The 20,759-nt window shown below is 40.0% G+C and overlaps 1 protein-coding gene across 2 annotated transcripts in view; it reads left to right on the top strand.

Moving 5' to 3' along the window:
* Positions 1-1,325: 1,325 nt before the first annotated feature.
* THRB (thyroid hormone receptor, beta) overlaps positions 1,326-20,759 on the top strand; it is a 209,025-nt gene continuing 189,591 nt past the window's right edge. The window contains exons 1-2 of one of the 2 annotated variants that reach the window (XM_011933770.1): positions 1,327-1,398; positions 18,826-18,954. The gene's annotated coding sequence lies outside the window, so the exon portion shown is untranslated. Of the gene's footprint in view, positions 1,399-18,825; positions 18,955-20,759 lie in introns of both variants that reach the window. The other variant, XM_011933769.1, reaches the window with a different exon arrangement.

Genomic DNA, 20,759 nt, shown 5'->3' with positions numbered 1-20,759 from the left:
CCAGAGTCAAGAGCAGAGAAAATTTGCTTATGCTCACATACATATGCACACCCACACATAACCAACAATCAGTTTAATGATATAACAAGGGCTTTTATGTAGCCATAAACGTTGGATATTGGGTGAAAAGCCAACAACTGAATATATATTTACTCAGTTGTGTGGCAGTTAAAGGAAATGAGCTGGTATAGATTAGCGTGGTTCAAGACCACATCCATCATATTGAGTCAAAAATGTAGAACGAAAGATACACAAACAGGGATTCATATCATATAGGTAAATTAAAAATACACAAGCACTGTTCATTGCCGTGGATATGCATTTATGTATGTGAATGTTAAAAAAGAAAAATAGTGGTCTTGAAAGATACAAACCAACTCACAATCTGGGCGTGGTGTGGGGTTATCAAGGAGATTATACCTATGCTCTAATTTTTCTAATTTACAAAAAGGCATTCTTCATGTTATTTTAAAATATACCCTTTTTTAAATTAAAAAAAATACAGCATACATGACAAAATGTTAGCAATGGTTTATATTTTGGGTAGTGGGAACCCAGACATATTTTCCCTGCTAACTTCTGTTTTTCTACAATTTCTGTGTTATTCACAACAGCAACAACAAAAATTGTAGGACTGCAGTTAGTTAAAAAGCGGCTTCTCGCTTGCCATGCAGACAGCCACTCAGCAACATCCTCTGTGGCATAGCAGGTGTCGCGGTCTGTTTGGCTGCCTTTCTCATCTTGTTTGTACCTGGGAGAAGTGTTCACCATATGACTGCATTTAGCACAGTCTAGACAGCTCCATGGCTTCATGCTCAGATGCATACCCTGATGGAGAACCCATCGCTTCCCCACAGGTTTCATATGACGGTGTCCCACCCCAACGGCTCAGTTGCAGCTTTTATATGTTGAGACCTGTTCCAGGAACTATCCACTGAGATAAAGCAGGATTCTCTTTAACACAGAGTGACTAAACAGTTTGAGGTTTACATTTGCCTTTTATTCATCTTCACAAACTGCCAGTCCAAAGCTCTTGAGTCTTGTCCCTAAAACTCCACAGAAATGCAGATCTCTGAGATTCACAAAAGTTGTCCCATGCCTGTAATGTGTTCTTACAGTCCTTGTGTTAGAGTCCCTTTCCATGAAACCATCTCCCCTTTAGAATAAGATTTTATCTAAATCTATTTGCATTTATTCAAAATCAGAGACAGCTCTGAAACCAGACCCTATTTAAACATAGAAATAAGAACAGTTGTAGATTAATCAAATGTTGGGAAACTTTAAAACAGCAAATTATATTTATCTTCTGCGTTTCCTTTTTTCCAGATCTGCGATTTCCTTCTGGTTGGCTGTCCTGCGTGGGTGCCAAGTTCCACACATGATTTAATGAATAAGAAGGTCAGATGTCAGCTTGACTATTTGCAAACTTGCGATCTTTGCTATTAATTGTCCCTTTTTAGCATTATTGGAATTATCTCCTAATGTGTAGTGTTGCTGCTGTTGTTATTTAATGTAGTTTTGAACTATATAGGTATTCAGAAGAAATATAAAGCATTAAATGAACTAAAAACATAACAGAAAAGCAATGCTACTAATTCACTCAAGAAGAGTAATAGGGTAGTGAGAGAAAAGAGCCCATTTTCACTTGTTATACCAGAAAATTATTGTGCTCAGCGAAGATCCAACAATCCTTTCCCATGTGTCTTTTCCTTGAGTGCAAAAAAAAAAAAAAAAAGCATGAGAATTACATAACCTATTGGTTCCAGCAAGTCAGATAAGGTACAATCACCTGTGAAGTAAAGATCCACTTGACTAGCAAGTCTTCTGAATTCGCCTTTCAGTCCTGAGTTATGTGGTCATATCAAGCAACCATTCAGATCACTGGGTTATAATTTAGGATCCAGTTTGTTTACATTATTATAACAACACAGTTTCAGTTTATCTCTGCATATAAGGTTGCGTCGGAACTTTCCTTTCTGTGTTTATTATTTTTAGCAGTTTAAAAACTAACCATGGAAAAATGGCTTTCTGGTGATAAGGAGACATTCAGGCTTGGCCAGGGTCTGGCAGAGTCTATAGAAATGCTCACTGGCTGCGGGAGCCCAGCCTTTTGAATGCTGTCTTTGTGCCTCCTCTTGCCCGTGGCCTCTGGCCTATTGTCTAGGCGCCTGGGTTGGGGTGGTGCTATCTGATTGTAACCAGTACTAGTATTACAGCGCTCAGTGGCCAGGCCCTCCCTTGGGCCCCCTGTCTGGCTGCCTCTGTCTCCCAACCCTCCCTAGAGAGGACCAGCCATAGTTCTCATATCAGAAAACACTGTTTGTAATTTATAGAATGTTCAAGAAAAAGAGATCACTAAGAATCTTCAAGATCTATGGTTCTCTAAGTTTTTTTTTCATCTTTACAAATAGCCCTCTCCTTTTCCCAGTTGAAATCTTTCAGTGGACCTCAATTTGTAAAGCATGGAAAAGGACAGCTGTTCTGTTTAAAGATGAGAAGGCTCCTGCAACCCCAGTCCTCAGTCTCTTCTTCATCCCACCTCAATCAAGGTGACCTCAAAGGTCTTCCATTCCCACCAGGAAACTGGGGGCACCTCCCAATACTTGCACACTCTTTTTACAAGGCATTCTCCTCAGATTTACAGATTTACAGATAAGGAAACTAAGAAGAGATTTCTATAAATGCTGAAAACCTGAGGCATTAGACACAAAAGAATGAACACTGTATTAATTCATTTTATATAGTTCTAGAAAAGGAATAACTAATCTGTGGTGATAAGAATCAAAATAGTGATTACCTTGGGGAGAAGAGAAGATTGGCTGGCAAGGGGCATGAGGGAATTTTCTGGAGTGATGGAAATGTTTATAGAACCATGGGCTATGTGGCATCTGTTAAAACTCACCTGTGCATTTTACTTTATATAAGTTGTACTTCCATTAAAAACAGAAACAAAAAGGAAAATAAAGAAAAAGTAAATTAGGCATTTAGTGAATGAAAATACTGTAGCCAAATATTTGAGTTTGATCAATTTCCTTAAAACTATGTGGGCTGTTTATTGGATCTGGTCTAAAGTCATTACACAGAGTTTCTGAAGATTGAAAATCATGCTGTTCTAATATTTTTTGTTGAATAATCACCAAATCCAGAAAAATAAAAACTCTCAAGGAATTCCAAACAATGAAACCTGTAATGTGGCTTAGATGTGAGACCTGGGAGTTCTGGGACTAGAGATTCAGAGGACAATATTTGATTCTACTGACCACAGAGGCCAAGAATCATTGCCCTCCCAGTGCATAGCTCCCGGGACGTGTAGAGTGGCACCATATTCCAAATGGGGTCCTCTGAGCTTCTAAGGCTCTGAGAAGCCCCTTAAAAGTCTCTGCAGGGAGGAGTGCTGGGGGGTAGAGACCATCTGGGTCACCACCCAACATGCAGCTGGACTTTTATCTGTTTAGGTATTGGGCTTCTCTATCCGTTTCCATGTATATAAAGAATTCCATAAGTGAGAAACATGTGACAAATGTTACACATGTTGTATACCCATTCTCGTGTATATTCTTTCCTTAATGAGCCAGATGACATGGAATTCTACCCTTTTAACTATGCTGGACTTTGCCTCCTAAGATTGCATAGAAAGACATGGTCCAGGTCTGGCACATTCAGGATGGTTCTGCAGGGTCACACTGATCTGAACTTATGCTAAGAGTTTTGGATAGTCTTAGCTTCAGCCGCTCCCCCAAAAGAAAAGTCCCTCCTGAGCCCCTTTCCAGAATTTCAATGCAGTTAGGAAGACTGTGGAAGAGAAGAAAGATTAAAATAAGCTTGGGGCCCTCTGGAGGCGCTGAGCATGTAAGTGGTTGCCGTTGGCTCTCCATCCAAGACCATATTGCTCATTGCCTAGGAAAATGAGATGCCATAGTGAGGCCCCATCCTGCGGGGGTCCCAAAGATGCCTTTCTTTAATTTGGGATTGTATGTTGTTCAGTAATCTCTACTTCACTGATATAAACCTCATTTTTATCATGCATTACTTTAACATGTGCTATTAACAATATTCATCAAATTCAAATTCTTCATAATTTTTGTAATCCTCTGCTCCTACTCGTCTAACTGCTTTTTAAATGCCCTATAAAATGCAGGCTTCTCATATATCTTAGCAGAGTAGAACTTCTGGTGATTGAGGCTGAAAGACAGGCCTTCCGTGGTACCTGTCAAACAGGCTACTTGCAAATTCAGTCTTTTTGCTTTCAACGGGCATCAAGAACTATCAAATAATGGGCCCTGTACCTGTGTTATTGCAGTAGGGCATTTTGACCCTCTAAAAAGCACCTTCCTTGCCCTGAAATACTTTGAAAAACTTCATTTAAATTTTGCTATTGTAAGTTTTAGAAGTCAGGTAGGTGGCTCACACCTGCAATCCCAGCACTTTGGGAGGCCGAGGCAGGCAGATCACAAGGTCAGGAGATCGAGACCATCCTGGCTAACATGGTGAAACCCCATCTATACTAAAAATGCAAAAAATTAGCCAGACGTGGTGGCGGGCACCTGTAGTCCCAGCTACTCGGGAGGCTGAGGCAGGAGAATGGCATGAACCCGGGAGGCGGAGCTTGCAGTGAGCCAAGATGGCGCCACTGCACTCCAGCCTGGGCGACAGAGCAAGACTCCATCTAAAAAAAAAAACAGAAGAAGAAGAAGTCAGGTAGTAAAGTGGAAGGTAATTATTGTGGCAGAAATACAGCTAAGGACATAGGCCAGGGCAGATGGGACCCAGGGGCCAATTCTGCATTTTAGAGCCTGATGAGTGAAATGGGACTGGGACGAGCAAGGAAAAGGTTTTTGAAAAGGAAATGATGATGGCGTTAGGAAATGGCAAGAAAAATTCATGTGGAGCTGGAGAAAGAAGGATTTGAAGATGCTCAAATGTTCCAGCCTTTGAGGCTGCATAATTTTGTTCAGAAGGGACAAAATGTCTACTACTTGAGTGATTTCCCAACAAAGGGCCAAAGCCTATTTCACTCACAACACAAATCCACATTAACACAAATTTAGTTCACTAATGAAGCTTCGGTAAAACTGAATCATCCATGAAAAAGAACACTTTAAATAACCGGGACATTTTTTTAACCCACACATACTGTGCTTTGCCTGCACATGCACACAAATTTCCTGATCAAACCAAATTTAATTTAGCAAGAGATTTTTCTCCAACCAGTTTAGTTTAATGTGCATGAGAGCAGAAATGAAATTACACAATATAAGAGTTTGAGCAGAATTTGCTTTTTTGCAATTCCATTGAAAGGACCTATTTCAAGTCATTAAGAGCCAATTTAACCAAATGGAAAATATCAAGATATAAATCATAAGTCTTCTCCATTCCAGGGACTTTGGGCAACTGATCCTCCTAGAGCCAAAGTTCTTGAAATTTATTTATTTCTTTTCTCTCTCTTGTTTCCTTCCTTGGTCAAGTGGCTAATGTAACGTGTGTAGTCAGATACCAGTTATTCATGAGAATGGGAGGGTAACATGTCGATCGTTAAAGCCCAATTTATTGACATTTTTCTACTTTGTTTTAAACAATATGCATTTTCATCCACCAAATTGCTTGTAAGAGCTGTTCACAAGTTAGAAAATATATCCAGGTTTGAGGGTTTTTTGTTTGTTTGTTTTTGTTTTTGTTTTGAGATGGAGTCCCGCTCCGTCCCTCAGGCTGGAGTGTAGTGTGGCGTGATCTCCGCTCGCTGCAAGCTCCGCCTCCCGGGTTCACGCCACTCTCCTGCCTCAGCCTCCTGAGTAGCTGGTACTACAGGCGCCCGCCACCAAGCCCAGCTAATGTTTTGCATTTTTAGTGGAGATGGGGTTTCACCATATTAGCCAGGATGGTCTCGATCTCCTGACCTCGTGATCCGCCTGCCTCGGCCTCCCAAAGTGCTGGGATTAGAGGTGTGAGCCACTGCGCCTGGCCCGGGTTTGAGTTTTATCTCCTTTTCCTTTCCCCAAATGTTTTCCCTAGTGGTACTATTGAGCTATTAACAATTGAAAAGCAGGTTGAAAGAAAAATAACAAACACCCCAATGTGTATATTATTTTTATTCCCTGTTTGTAGACAAAAAAACTTGGTTTAAAATGGTTAGGAGCAATGCCTAAAGACTTCACTGTCACAGTGGCCCGGCTGGGCTTTAACTCAGATGATTCTATCCACGAGCCCCTGTTCTTTGGAAGAGAAGCAATAGATCAAAGTATACCAACATAATACATTGGCTAAATTGGATAAATAGCTAAATTTGTGAAGAGATCAAAGTATTATTTGGGGCCTGCCCATAGTGAAAACCATAAAAAGCAGTGACTTAAACAGACAAAGGTTTTCTTCTCTAAAGTAGGGGGCGTGGTTCTATGGTCAGTAGGGACTCAGGTACCTTCTATCATTCTGCATTGCTCTTCTTAGCATATGGCTTTATCCTCAAGATTTCCTCTTGGTTCAAGATAACTGCTGGGGTGCTAGCCTTCACCTATAAATTCTAGACAACAGCAACATGGGGGAGGGGTAGAAAAAGGCACCCATTACTAGCTGTGTTTTTCTTCTTTAGAGGGTCTTACCAGAATGCCCATCAAACAACTTCTATCTACAATCTCATCTACCCACTCATAGTTGCAGAAGAAGTGGGAAAATGTGGCTTGGTACCTTGCCACCCAGAATGAAAGTGGGATTTGGTTGTGAGGGAACATTGCGGAGACACCTGGCAGACTTGGTCACAGTTAGTCAGCTACTGGAGGAAGTACGGAGAGGAATGGTCAAGGTGGGGCTTTCAAGGGACTGATCTTGTAGCCAAGTGTATGATGGATAAAAAGTGCAATGATGAAAGGTGGTTTTGAGTGCTGTGGTTTATGGTGATAAGCTCGATATTAGTGAGATGGTATCAGGGATAGGAGGAAATAGATGCATATGATCAAATTTGTAGAAAATAGATGCATATGATCAAATTTGTAGCGTAAATTGACCAAGGAGAATGTGTTTATTCATTAGCTGCCATCCAAAACTGTGAACTGTGTTTAAACACACATACACACCACATGGAGGTATGTGTATGTATATAAACACACTTTATATTTGTATATAAGCACACTTTATATTTGTATGTATATTCATACACACATGCATACATAAAACAAAAACAACAATGTAAAACTTTTTCTAGGGCTCCAGAACAGCAATAGCAATGATTTCAAACTTTAGTATCCCTTAGAATCACCTGGAAAAAGAGGCTAAATTACAGATTTCGAAAGAGAATGTGAGAAAGACAAATTGTAAAGATGACTAGGAAGCCATCAGAAGAAGCCGATTGTAAAGATGACTAGGAAGTCATCATAAGAAGCCAAGATGGAGAAAATAGGAAAGTCAGGATGGGGAGGAAATAGTTAAGTTTTGTTCTCCCTTTTCCCTCTCTTATTCCCTCCTTCCCTGCTCTCTCCCCTTCTTTTCTTCTTTCTTTTTGTCTTTAATCTTTTAATTTTAGGAGGAGTCGACTTATGAGTTTGGTAATCATATTTTCATAAACTTATAGGCCCCCAAATAAGAAAGAAATTAACACTCAAGTCATCATCACTCCCTTTTGTTAAGCCATAAGACAGCAGGTAATGCCATTTTACAGATGACAAAATCAAGACTCATCTATGGTGTTGACAGTTGAAGCCAGCTCTTTCAGAACTCCTTATATCCAAAAAAAGAGCATAGCTCTTTTGGAACTCTTTATATCCATGGTGCATGATACACTGGCAGGCGCACACATCCCTTGTGTGTGTAATTTACACAAAAATGACCAAGTTTTTCAGTACAACTTTCTTGGTACTGTGTGTTTGATACCCTTAGCTTCAAGGCAAAACCTACTTTTTATTTTAGTTTTAACAGTCAGCAACAGTTAAATAAGTATAACTTGGTTTTCTTATTTTAACCCCCTCTGATTGCATTTTGTAAAGCTCATGTGAGCCCTATTTTTTCCCACCAAATGCTGGAGAGTGGCAGGTTTGGTTGGCACTGCCTGCTGGCTACTCCAGGTGTCTTCCCATGCAGCTTGCTGGGGCAAGTGTTGTGATTTCTGCGCTGACATCCTGGACAAAGTCTCTCATTAATAAGTAGATGCCTACACACTTACGTAGTAAAAGTATAAAAGCATGCATGGGAAAAACACACACCAACTGTAAAACAGTAGTTAGCTTGGTGAGAGATGAGAGAGAGTGGAGAAAGAGAGATGGGTTAGTAGTGTTTTGCTGTTTTATTTCTTTTAGGGTGATGGATCAAATACCCACAGATCTGAATGGTGGGTACATGGGTGTCTGTAATATTGTTTTATATACCTTGAATGTGTGAAATGCCTTATACTTTAAACTTTTTAAAAAATTAAGTAAATGACCTTCTTATAGGCAAAGTGATTTGAACCCTTGAAAGAAATCTTTACTTTCAGTTTTGAGCAGTCTAAGATAGTGTTTCTCAAAGTAAAGCATGTGTTAGAATCATCTAGAGGGTTGTTGAAACAGTGTCTTGGGTTCCATTGCCAGAGTCTCTGATTCAGTAGGTCTGTAGTGGGGCCTGAGAATCTGCATTTTAACAAGTTCCCCAGTGATGCATATTGCTTATCCAGAGACTACACTTTGAGAATCACTGGTCTGAAAGAATTTTTCATCAAGACAACTAGAGTCTTGTCGATTGCTCACTTTTTCATTCATTAAACAAATGTCTGTTGTAGAAATGTGTCTATTCCAGCACTTGAACTGGGCCACTTATTGTGCATGGATGTATAAAGATGATCTGTCTATAGTGGAAAGAATACATGACTGTTCAATGCAGTTGTGCAGGTTGGACACTGTGTAAATTGTGCCTACTGGAGTACTACAGCTTAGCTAGACGTGGCAGTCAAAAGAATTACCAAAGAAACAAAGTAAGGTGTGCACAACAGTATAATACATGCTATGATATAAATATGCATGATGTTCTTTGAGAGATCAATAGAACAGTGAAACCCAAAAATGAATTGGGGGCATGGAGTCAGGCAAGGCTTCCTGGAAGATAGGATACCTCAGTTGAGTCTACACAGGTGAAGAGAAGTTATCTGGCCAACAGTAAAGATATAGGAGGACAGGCAGGGGAAGTAGAATATACAAAGACATCAAATGTAATTTGTAAAAAGATGGTAGTAGATGGAGTTTAAGAACTCAGACTGGACCAGGTGCAGTGGCTTATGCCTGTAATCTCAGAACTTTGGGAGGCCAAGGTGGGAGGCTCTCTTGAGGCCAGGAGTTTGAGACCACCCTAGGCAACATAGCAAGACCCCATCTCTACAAAATCAAAAAATTAGTGGGGCACAGTGGTGCATGCCTATAGTCCCAGTTACATGGGAGGCTGAGGTGGAAGGATACCTTGAGCCCAGGAGTTGTAGGCTGCAGTGAGCCATGATCATGCTACTGCACTCCAGCCTGGGTGACAGAGGGAGACCCTGTCTCAAAAAAAAAAAAAAAAAGAAGAAAGATTCATGCTGGCAGGACAAGAGAGTTGACCATCAGGAGTCAGATCATGAAAGTCTAAGGTGTTTGGATATTAATCTGATAGCAGTAGGGAACCATTTTAAAATTTTAAACAAAGCAATGGTTTGATCCAGTTTTATATTTTAGAAAGAGTCACATCACACACCAGGGCCTGTTGTGGGGTGGGGGGCTGGGGGAGGGATAGCATTAGGAGATATACCTAATGTAAATGACGAGTTAATGGGTGCAGCACACCAACATGGCACATGTATACATATGTAACAAACCTGCACGTTGTGCACATGTGCCCTAGAACTTAAAGTATAAAAAATAACTTAAGTAATTAATTTTAAAAAAAAAGAAGAAGAAGAAAGAGTCCTATAGGGCAAGGAAGACAGTCGGGTTGGAGGTGAGATTGGCCGCAGTGGACCAGACCAGGTAAGCAGCTATTCATTAGCCTAAGTATAAAATGGTGAGGGCCACACCAGGGCAGTTCCAGTGTGAATGGAGAAGATGGATGTATTCAAGAAATATTACAGAAGTAGAACTGACAAAGCATGGGGATTAACAGAATGTGGGAAGCAAGAGAGAAGCTATCAAGGACGAGTCCTGGGTTTGTGTCTTAAGCAGTGAGTGTAAGTAGATGACATTCACTGAACGAGGAAGACAAGGGAAGATCTAAGGGCTGGAATAGGGACTGGAGAAGGTGAGTTTGGGTTTGGACATTTAGAGTTTGAGGTATTTGTGGAATATTCATGTGGAGGCATCAGATGCTCACGGATATTTCCTGGGCTGCAGACTTCAGTTTGGATGATATCTAGGTATTAATCACTTGTCTTTATATATTAGTATAAATATTGCTGCAGTAAATATACTTACATATACATTTTGTCTTAACTTCTGATTATTTCCTTAAGAAGTGTTTCTAAAATAAAGGCTAGTGATAAACATAGTAAAATTATTTTATAAGATGTTGTGTCATTTTATGCTTCCATTAGCATTGTAGAAGAGTGTCTGCCTTCCTACAACCTCGCCAACATTATTTAATCTTCACACAAACTGGAAACCCCAATAGTGAGGCTGCTTTAATGTATGCTTTACTGATTATTTGTAAGGCTGGACATTTTTCACTTATTGTTGACCTTGATTAAAGGATTATTTGTTGATGTCATGCACCCATTTTCTATAGGATATTGATTTTTTAAAATGATTTTTAAGAACTCTTTTTTTCTTTGTTAAGGATATTATCTCTTTGTCCATCTCACGCATTGCAAATGTGTTGTTCTAATTTCTCATTTATCTTTGCTCTAGCAGTAGATAGCTGTTCCCTCTGCCTGGAACACTCTCAGATGTCCCACCAATATGCCTGTTGGGCTCACTCCCTCACCTGTTGCAAGTCTTAATTTGAATTTTATCCTCTCATTGAAGTCCACTCTATTGGTCACTTCAGATCCCCAACAAGGACAGCTCTTGACAGTTCTGATCCCATAGCATCTTTCACTTTTTCACATAAAATATAGTTTATTTATTTTGTTGATAGTTTCCATCCACTAAAATGTAAGCTCCTCGAGAATAAGGACACAGGAACCTTTGTCTGTTTTATTTACAGTTATATCCCAAGTACCTAGAATGGCGCCTGGCACATGGTAGGTGCTTAGTATCTATCAGTTAAGTGAATATTAATTGCTTTTATGTGGTCATTTTTTGTCCTGGGGTTTCAAATTTTAACCCGTGTAAATGTATCCTTTAGGATCTGATTCAAATGTCTGGTTTATTCCATTGTCTACTGATGAATGATTTAAACCCTTACCATTAGGATTTTCCAGTACTCTTACAGCAACTCTTTGATTGAATTAGAAACAAAATTCAAATTTCTTAATTCCTAAATATATCCATTAGAAGTGGGAGAATGGGGGTGGCAGGCCTGGGGGATCCCTGAGCATTTACTTGGGTGAACAAAATAGTTCATCAAAAAATGTTCATCTCTTTCACAAAATCGTCTAATTACCTACTTTATTCTAAACACAAGTTTTTGTAGTTGTTCATTCCTATGTTATGTTGACTTATTTTATGAACACTCTCAATGGCAACCATATAAGAAGTCCACTCTAAACAATGGACAGCTTTGGCAGGGAGCAGTGGCTCACGCCTGTAATCCTATCACTTTGGGAGGCTGAGGCGGGCAGATCATGAGGTCAGGAGTTCGAGAGCAGCCTGGCCAATATGGTAAAACCCTGCCTCTACTAAAAATACAAAAATTAGCTGGGCGTGATGGCACGCATCTGTAGTCCCAGGTATGCAGGAGGCTGAGGCAGAAGAATCACTTGAACCCAGGAGGTAGAGGTTGAAGTGGCCTGAGATTGCGCCACTGCAGTCCAGCCTGGGCAGCAGAGCGAGACTCCGTCTCAAAAAAAAAAAAAAAGAAAAGAAAGACTAGACAGCTTCTAGTGAAGAAACCATACCACGGCCAAACAATTTCTGGTTTGGGAGTTTGCTTAATAATAGAGGAAACAAGTATTTACTAGCTCCCTTTGGGAAAACACGTTGTCAAATAAATATTTACTAAGCTTTTCTCTATGCAAAACACCATGCTATGCCAGTGGGAGGTATGAAAAGTGCAGCCAATTCCCTTAAGAAAGTTGTAACTGGCCAGGAGCATTGACTCACACCTGTAATCCCAGCATTTTGGGAGGCTGAGGCAGGTGTATCACCTGAGGTCAGAAGTTCGAGACCAGCCTGGCCAACATGGTGAAACCCCTTCTCTACTAAAAATATGAAAATTAGCCAGGCCTGGTGGTGGGCACCTATAATCCCAGCTACTTGGGAGGTTGAGGCAGGAGGATCACTTGAACCTGGGAGGCGGAGGTTGCAGTGAGCCGAGATTGCGCCATTGCACTCCAGCCTGGGCTACAGAGTGAGACTTCATCTCAAAAAATAAAAAGAAAATTGTAACTAACTGTGGTGATGGAGGTGGGGGGAGATCAGGATACATATTCACAAAAAGGTGAACAATCATTCTTGTTATTCATTATTATTTTTTTTTTTTTTTTTTTTTTTGAGACGGAGTCTCGCTCTGCCGCCCAGGCTGGAGTGCAGTGGCCAGATCTCAGCTCACTGCAAGCTCCGCCTCCCGGGTTCACGTCATTCTCCTGCCTCAGCCCCCTGAGTAGCTGGGACTACAGGTGCCCGCCACCTCGCCCGGCTAGTTTTTTGTATTTTTTAGTAGAGACGGGGTTTCACCGTGTTCGCCAGGATGGTCTCGATCTCCTGACCTCGTGATCCACCCGTCTCGGCCTCCCAAAGTGCTGGGATTACAGGCTTGAGCCACCGCGCCCGGCCTATTCATTATTATTTATATTTTGGCAACTGCAAATGAATGGGGCAGATATCACAGATTCAAGATATTAAGAAGAGGAAAAGATGATGGTGGATTGCAGTGATCTGTGAATCCTTTACTGAGGGCATTAGAATTTGTATCAAGCCTAGAAGAATAAGAGGAATTTGACTTTTATTAAAGAGGAGAAAGGGAGAGGCAGAGAGGGAAGGCTATCAGTCCTGAAACCCATTTTCAACATTTAGCAGGTTTTGTTCTCATATTGTTGTTTTCATTATTGAAGGCAATGGGTGGTATCATTTCTGGACTGTTCCTATATTATGATTTATTACGTGTTGGAAAATTTTTTATTTCTACCTCAAACATTTGGCACACTAACATACCTTTGAAATTGACGTTAATCAATGAGGAAAAACAGGCAGGGATTGTTATATTTAGACTGATCATCAAAGACAACAGCAAGTGTTCTCCTTGCTTTTTTTAGACAGAGTCTCTCATTCTGTCACCCAGGCTGGAGTGCAGTGGCATAATCTCAATTCACTGCAATCTCTGCCTCCTGGGTTCAAGCGATTCTTCTGCCTCAGTCTCCTGAGTAGCTGAGATTATAGGCAGGCACCACCACACCCAGCTAATTTTTGTATTTTTAATAGAGATGGGGTTTTGCCCTGTTGGCCAAGCTGATCTCGAACTCCTGACCTTAGGTGATCCATCCGCCTCAGCCTCCCAAAGTGCTGGGACTACAGGTATAAGGCACTGCAACTGGCCTCTCCTTGTTCTTTTAAAACCATTTGCAATTAATAGAGAGTGAACCAATTACTTTCTTTCAGTGCTGTTTTTCTTCCTTTGAGAGGAAGCATTTAATATGACAGGCATCATGCCAGCCATTAGTTATCAATGTTAACAGGGTCTGAGGCAGCAGTGATGAACTACCTATCTCACTTAATCTAGGGACCACCATGTAGTAATAAGCTTAACCTTTTTCCACCAGCAAATCTTTCATGAGAGTGATTAATAAATAATAATTTCATCTGATAGACTATATATTTGACCTCTTTCTCTTCTGCTGCTGCTTCTTATTGTCTGTAAAATGCTAAAAGACAGACAGCCAAAAGCAAGAAGCAGGAATTTAATACAAAGTCTGAACAGATAGACCCTGACTACATAGGAATCTGCTGAAATTATCGATTTTATTGATTTCATTTTGATGTTCCCATTTAATCCAAAATCCTATCATACATATTTTACAATTCTCATTTAATCCTAAATAGTATAATACATATTTTTCAGCAAGTAGATACAGCACTGAATCTGCTCATTGTAAGAGCATTTACCTACTTAATTTTCTGGCAATCAGGAATAAGAAACAAAGATTTGAGCATATCCCATTTAGCAACCAACAGATTACATGGACCTTTAGTCTTCTCATTTAAGCTTGGCCTTGGTTCATTTACATCTTGCATGTGTGGACTACAATTACGGCCACGTTACTAAATGATTTATGTTTTTATTTAATATGTTGTTAATGAAAAGTAACTGTTTTCTCCATTAAAATTCAAAGAGAGTAGAAGTTGAAGGTAAAAAGTTGATGTGTATGCGGTTTTCTGTGAAAGATTAGATGCAGGACCGTGCAATAAAGTGAACGTGAGACTATTCCCACATATTGCTCAGCCATAGAAAATACAAGCTTCTATAACAAGAAATGACTTTCAGTAGAAGGATCTAGATAAGCCATTGCCTTGATAATAACAATGGAAAAGAAAACAATTCACAATAGTATTCCTTTGCACCTGAGCAACTATACATTGAAGGAATCAGCTTTCAGTTCAGAGAGGAAATGCTGAAGAGAGATCGTAATGCCCCAAGATGTACAGACCCAGAGATGAAAGCTGCCGTCCAGGCAAAGAAAGGAGTTTCAGGAGTTCCTCTAAAAGATTTAGACACTTTAATTACCCTAGTGAGGGGCCATAAAACAGAGATGGGTGGTGGTCCTGGCCCAAAGCAAATACAATAAACTCTTTGTTATTTGGTGGATATAGATATATTAAACAATAACAACAAAAAAGATACTTAAATCATTTACTTACTTTTCCCAGGAACTTTAAAACCATTACTGCTTTCTACCTTCATTTGAATCTATGGAAACTATAGTTTTAATTTGAAAGAATAGAACAGTTTAAGTTTCTACTACTGGTTTATTTTCCTGGCTAAGTGACAAAGGGGACAAAGTGAAATATATACCTGTATAATTGTTTCTCTCCAAATCCATTTTATAAAAGTTCATTTTTTCTCAAAATTTATCTCTAGTTTCTTTCATTATAAATATGCCTTAAAATATATGCACAATTCTAATTTCTACTGGACCTCTGAGATTATCTTATTTTTCTTGGCCTTATACTATAACCCAGTACTGTCCACTAAATATATAAAATGAGCCACAAATCCAGCTCGCATATGTAATTTTAAATTTCCTAGTAACCACATTTAAAAAAACACGTGAAATTTATTTTAATAACCACATTTAGAAAACAACAGGTGAAATTTATTTTAATACTACATTTTCTAACTCAATATATAAAATAGTATTCCAACAAGTAACCAATAGAAAAATTATTAATGAGATATTCTACATTCTTTTTTTCATGCTAAGTCTTCATAATCTAGAGTGTATCTTACACTTACAGCACATCTCGTTTGAACTAGGCAAGTATGAAGTGTCTAGTAGCTATGCGTGGCTAGTGACTAGTGGCTGCAGTGTTGAACAGCACAGCATTGATTCTAGGACAATCATTCCTAACATTTTGGACTCAGGGTTCTTTAGGGGAACTTTATGAAAACTGTGGACCTTCCTCCCAGAAAAAAAAAAATATATTAGCATACAATCCCCCATAAATTTTCAAGGAATTTATGAAATCTTAGAAGCCCGTCTTAGACCCTCCTGAGGTCAAATCATCCCAAACTGCCATAATTTCATCCCCAGTCTCACTTCTTTTTATAGTTGACCTTTTGGATTTACATAAATTATTTTAAGAGGAATCTATATTATTTATATAAATGAAAAATGTGTCATTTATTAAAAGCAAAAGATAACTGTAAAAAATTAGTATTATTCTTTCAAAAATTCGTAAACCTACCCCCTAAACTTATCTTTCATATCACTCTTTGGGATACACTGCCTAGGGATCTGCAAACCAGATGAAGAGGCCCTGCTCTTGGGCCTCCTCTGAATGGATGCAGGAATGAAGTGGAATCTTCAGAGATGTTCTATTAGGTCATTATAGTAACACAACTGGTTGTGTTATTAAGCCTGCACCGTGAGATGGAGACAGGGGGTATAAAACTGGGCAAAGTCATTCACTTTGACAAGGTTCATGGACTTCAGAATTATTTCTTTTCTTCTGCTGATTTTTCTTCCCTGGCTCTGTTTGCCAGAAGATACACCTGAAACTCTGTCCTCCTGGGGGAAAGGGTTGGTAAGAGAAAGAGACCAGGGTGGTGGCTTAGATGAGCTCTGCTCCAGGCCTTAAAGAGATGGCTCCTTCTATCATCTTCTCTGCTAGCTTCCTCCTTTCACAATCTAATTGGTGAGACCCAATGGACAGAGGAGAAAGGAAATAAGTGCCTGGCTGCTTGACCTTCCTGCCACATAGGCTTCAAGTCCAAGATTGCAAATGCAAATGCCAGCAAAGGTTGGGTGGGTAAGTTCAATGAGTCACTTCTTAAGGAATTGGAAAGTTGGACCTTTGAGCAAAGTCCTCCCTCTTTTTTTGTCAAATGTTGACTAATTTGTTATTAATATTATATTTAACATTAGATATTTACTCTTGATATTTAATACTAGAAACACCAACCAGAAGACTGTAGATTCTAATTCAGGGTGGATTAGGCCATCAGGATGCCAATTAAGTCTTCTGCCAAAACATCAGTGCTGGTTCTCAACTCAGAAACATGTTCATACATTTTGTTGGTATCACAGTGATGGAAGGGCTGGGATGCTACTGGCCTTTAGGACATTCAGAACAAGGGCAGTCCTGCACCCAAACATTTGTCCTGCCCCAAATTCCATAATGTCCTTGTTGAGAAACACTGAAAGAGTGAAAGAAGGTCTGTAGGTCCTCATGTGATAATCCGGTTCAACTCTCATTAGGAGCCAAAGCCCTGTTTGGTAAAGAGAAGACAATACATTTTTCTGGAGCATCTCTTTCCTTTCTATTGGACAGGCCTGGCAGACACAGCAGACTTCAAGTATTTGAGATTTCTGATCATCTTGTAGTCACCTCACATTTCTGCAAAGTTGGTTTTTTTAAATGTTTTTTATTTTCTCGCTTCTGGTTTTAGTATACTTACACTCTTCGGAGGGTTTTAGCATTATTCTTTTACGAAATGACTTTCACAAAAGTGACACCCAAAGCAATGACTTGACTGAAAGTATATGACTGAGAAGGGCCTCTGTTGCTAGACTCCCATAATAGAGAGTACAGCTGAGATGTGCACTCATCCCCAAAAGGGAGTTATGCTACAGGTGTGACATCCAGAGCAGTGGATGTCCTTGCCCTCAGTTGTTTGAATACACTGAGTTTGCCATAATGCTGTGCTCCACAACCATGCCAGCTCCATTGGAACATGTGTCAGCCTTTTCTCAGTGATGATCTTTCTCCCTGAACAAACAAGGGTGTATATGACCTATTCTCTGAATTTTATATGGGTGATGGGGTGTTTTGTCCCTTCTGCTCATCTAGGGGATCTGTCCATCGAGTTTGTGAAAACTGTTTAGTATGCTATAACATGCATATACTAAAGCATATAAGGCTCCATTTTTTTGTGTAGTTGTGTACCCGAATAACTACCACTTAGAAGAACACACAAAACATTTCCAGCAACTCTGAAGGTTGCCCATGCCCCTCTCTGTCACTGCCTGCCCCATACCAGGGTTACCACTTTTCTGAATTTCATCACCATTGATAAATGTTTTTATCTGTTATTGAACTTCTTTTACATATTACATAATACACATTCTTTGTATTTGACATTTTTTGCTCAATATAACATTTGTAAGATTCATACCTGTTGTTACATATGTCAGTATTTTTTTTTTATTGCAGGGTAGTGTTGAGTACATGGACATACCACAGTATGTTTATTCATTTTCTTGTGTAACAGAAAACTGGGTTGTTTCCAGTTTGGGACTGTCTTTTGGTGGACATATGCATTTCTCTTGGATATAAATCTCAGGAAAGATTTGCTAGCCTATAGGGTAGATATATGTTTAATTTTATTAAAAACTTTCAATCAGCTTTCCGAAGTGGTTATAGAAATTTACAGTGTCCCCAACAGTGTAAGAGACTTGAGTTGCTCCATATCTTCTACAATACTTGGTAATGTTAGTCTTTTTAAATTTTAGTCATTATAGTGGGTATGTAATAGTCTCTCATTATGGCTTTAAGATGCACACTCCTTTGCATTTTCACCTAAAATAAGTGAGTCATAAACATTGAATGTCATGTAGAAGCTTTTAAATTCTTGGTTCAGGCTACTGCATGTGCAATGGTTTTTAAGGAATTCCTAACCCTTTTAAGGAATCCTAACTATTTCTCTTTCCAGAGAGAAGTGATGTATAATTGTACAATCATCTCAGCTTAGTCAGATGTGAAAATTCCTCAGCCACATCCCTAGTGTGGTATCCCCAGGGCATGGCCTTGATAAACAATGCACAGAGGAGGACCCAACATTGCTACCATAGGTATTTGGCAATGAATTTGCTTCTACATACACAGGGAATCCTGTCCAATAATATCCAGTGAGCATTTATTGAGCACATACTTTGTTCCAGGCACTGTGCTGAGCATTGGGAAAGCAACAGGGAGATAGACACAGTCCATCTCTCTTTTGAAAGACTCACTGTCTAATGAGGGAGTGGGAAAGTGAACACACAGTTGTCATGCGGTGTGATAAATGCTTTGCAAAATGTGTTTGTATTTTCAGGGGGCTTGGAGCAAAGGTCCTTGAAGAGAGCAAGAGAAAGTCTTCCCAGGAAAAGTGGTCACCTGAGTGAGTGTTACAACGAGAAGGGGGGCATCCCAGGCAAGGCAGCTACCAAGCAAAGGTGTGAAGGTGAGCTTCTGCACAGGTTTCTCGAAGGTTGTTGACACAGCTGGAGCATAAGGCACACGCAGGAGGCACTTGCAAAAGATATAACCAAGATGCGTACAGGGCTCATCATGAAGGGTGTACTTCAGTGAAAATATATTTTGCAGAATTTCAACCCAGAGAATCTCCCTTTTGGTTTACCTGCAAACAAAAAGAATCAATACTTCCTTTTGACTATCTCTGAACACTGAATTTTGGCTTCTACTCACTTTTTGAAGCTAAATTGTTTGAAGTTAGGCCCCTTCCTTCCTTCCTTCCTTCCTTCCTTCCTTCCGTCTGTCCTTCCTTCTCATTCATTCATTCGTTCGTTCTTTTTTGAGACAAGATAGAGTGCCATCATAGCTCACTGCATCCCTGACTTCCTGAGGGTCAGGTGATCCTCCCCACTGAGTCTCCCAGGTAGCTAGGACTCCAGGCACACACCACCATACCTGGCTAACTTTTTGCATTTTTAGTAGAGATGAGATTTTGCCATGTTTCCCAGGCTGTTCTTGAACTACTGGGTTTAAGCAGTCTGCCCACCTTGGCCTCTAAAAATGCTAGGATTACAGGCATGAGCCACTGTACCTGGCTGAAGTTAGACTTCTATCTCTTTTTGTGAATACAGACATATTTTCTATTTAACAGTTTAGAACCAATGTGAATTTTCCCATATATGATAGTCTAAGAATTGAATTATAGTTTCTTAACTAGGTTTTTGTTTTGTTTTGTTGTGTTGTGTTGTGTTGTGTATGCCTTCCAGACCCAACACCCTAGCCAGTGCAATGGCTCTGAGTGTGGCATAAGCCCACTTTTAGTCTTCTTATGGAATTGAGTAATGTTCTTGGTGTTAGCATCTCTCTTTTGATTGGAGGAGTAAGGCAGACACTTACATTTCTAATAAAAGATCTGCTCGTTGAAATTAAACCAGTCCTGATGGTGTCGGGAACCTTCTGCCCTGAGCACAACAGAAGCAGCCATGGGGTATCATAATTACCTCCATTATATGTAACAAACACTCAGGTAGCATGCGCCTCTTTTGATTTTCCTTGCAGTATTCCAACTACGTAGCAACTTGTTTACTTCTCACAAGCACCGTAGAGTTGGAAAGTTTCCACATATGGGGAAACTGAGGCACCAAGATATTAAATAACCTGCTCAAGTCACAGGTGGAATTTGAACCCGCACGCTCATATTTGTAGACACCATACTATGTTGCTTCCTTTTACTTATAAAATATACAGGATAAACTCAAAGGAACAAAGTTCATTCAGCAAACCTTTGTTGAGCAACTGCCTGGTGGGTGAGTCAGTGACACTTTTGCCCCAGAAACTCTTAACCTATTTGGGGAGACAGATAGTAATAAATGTTTGTAATACAATGTTAACCTGAGGAGGAAATTCACTAACTTTGCCTGAGGAAGTTAGGGAAGGGCTTCTGCCTGAAATACAGGCTCAGCCTTCATGAAAAGGAGTGAACAGACAGGGCAGTTCTGAGTCGTGATAAGGCAGAGCTTGTTTGGGAGGTGTCAAGGGTGCCGAGGGGTGGGAGATGCTTTAAGGTGTGCTGTGGAGACTGAAGTTAGGAATAGGACTGGTGGAAGGTGGTACTTGGGGCTGGGTGTGGGGGTCTTGTATGTGTGGCTGAAGAGTAGGACTTTAGCTTGTACCTGGTGGGAAGTCATTGAGGGTTATTAAGTAGAGGAGAGAGTTGATAAACCACCTTCTAGAGAGATCTGGTTTGGATAACATTGCAATAATTCAAGAGAGGATGTTAATTTGCAGTGTAGG

This window comes from Colobus angolensis, unplaced genomic scaffold (genome assembly GCF_000951035.1).
Source record: "Colobus angolensis palliatus isolate OR3802 unplaced genomic scaffold, Cang.pa_1.0 Scaffold129, whole genome shotgun sequence".
Classification (NCBI taxonomy): domain Eukaryota; kingdom Metazoa; phylum Chordata; class Mammalia; order Primates; family Cercopithecidae; genus Colobus; species Colobus angolensis.
The sequence above is the reverse complement of the archived record's forward strand: the minus strand, read 5'-3'. Positions and strand labels throughout refer to the sequence as shown.